The sequence below is a fragment of the Bison bison genome, unplaced genomic scaffold (assembly GCF_000754665.1).
Source record: "Bison bison bison isolate TAMUID 2011002044 unplaced genomic scaffold, Bison_UMD1.0 scf7180017854823, whole genome shotgun sequence".
In the NCBI taxonomy this organism is placed as follows: Eukaryota; Metazoa; Chordata; class Mammalia; order Artiodactyla; family Bovidae; genus Bison; species Bison bison.
This window is the reverse complement of record NW_011485396.1, coordinates 4,070-5,496: the sequence shown is the minus strand read 5'-3', so window position 1 is coordinate 5,496 and position 1,427 is coordinate 4,070. Positions and strand designations below refer to the sequence as shown.

The 1,427-nt window shown below is 32.5% G+C and overlaps 1 long non-coding RNA gene across 1 annotated transcript; it reads right to left on the bottom strand.

Annotated features, from left to right (window-relative positions):
• Nucleotides 1-146: 146 nt before the first annotated feature.
• Nucleotides 147-1,355, bottom strand: LOC105001174. Its single transcript, XR_826833.1, has 2 exons — nt 1,253-1,355; nt 147-203 (listed from the first exon to the last, which is right to left on the bottom strand). It is a non-coding gene; the product is annotated as an uncharacterized LOC105001174 (long non-coding RNA).
• Between the last annotated feature and the right edge of the window lie 72 nt (nt 1,356-1,427).

Genomic DNA, 1,427 nt, shown 5'->3' with positions numbered 1-1,427 from the left:
AAATTGTTAAACTTACACAAAGGAACTGAAAAAGCTCTAAGGACAAATCAAGAGATTTTAAAAGGAATCCATGCCTCCCCCTTGTGTAGTTAACCTTATTTACAAAAACAATAACTTAAACTAAATGATACTCCTAAATCATATACCTTTTTCTGGGCTGTTTCTTGCTGACTTTGCTTCCTTCTCCTTTGCAGGCTTGGAAACTAGAGGGGAAGAGGACAACTGCATTTTGGAAAATATTTAAAAAATACCTTTTGAAAGTAAAATAGTATTTTGATAGACTTATAAGCACACATTATTTTCTTCAACAAACCAATTATAGCTAATCTGACCTCCTATCATGAGAAGACAAAGTATTCAAGAACTTTAAAAAGAACACTGCAGGGAAAATCCACATTAAAAAATCTTAGATAGAAGTATATGAATTATTAATTTATTTCTGGGTGGTATGTGATATTTCCTTCCTTGTGATTTTCTTCAAATTGAATAGTATTACTTCTTTTATTAGGAAAAAAACATATTGAGAGCCAAAAGACTGAGCTAAAAAAAAAAAAAGACTGAGCTACTAGTCCTAACTGTGGTAAAACCTCATTGAAAAATCTCACACGAGTCACTTCTCCCTTCTGGGCCTCAGTGCCCCCTGTATAATTTAGGGACTTGACTAGATGATTTGTAAGGTTGCTTCAAACTTAATGTTCAAACACCATCATACAGTAACCATACACAAGGTTACATAAGGACTTCTCTCTAAGATACTTCTATTTATGAAAAAGCAGCAAAAGACACAACAATAAGCCCATAATACTTCCAAATTTTGTCTGAGACAGACTCATCCCTATCTCCTACACCTACAGTGATTTATAATAAGTATTCACTGTTTGAATAATAGCTATGACCTTCTATCATCAAAGATTCTATTGTCTTCATTGCATTTTAACAAGGCATTTAAAAAGTCTGATACATTTTAGAAATTTCTGCTACAAAAGTAGAAACAAAATGCATTTTCTTTCAAATTCTCCAGTAAACAAGAAATTCCATAAATCAAAATCCAAAATGTAGTTTAGTTACTCAAGTATTTATGGAATACTTACCATGCATTTAGGACTATGCTAAGTGCTATGGTAGCACAAAAGAAGTGTAAGGTATAATTAACTCAAATTTTACTAGTAGTAGCTGGGTAAAGAATGTTTAAACCAGAAAGATCTCTACGTGATTAATCAGCAAAACAGATATATTCAAAACAGATATTTACCATGGAGTTGACTGAAGTACAGCAATTCTTCCTTGGAAAGTTCATCTCCCTTTGAAGGGTCTTTATACTGCACTTCAGTATAAGCTGAAAATAGATAACCCAGATCATATTTGTAACAATGAGAGACAGAAACAGGTCCTATAATGGATCAATTAAATCTGGGGACAGAGAATTA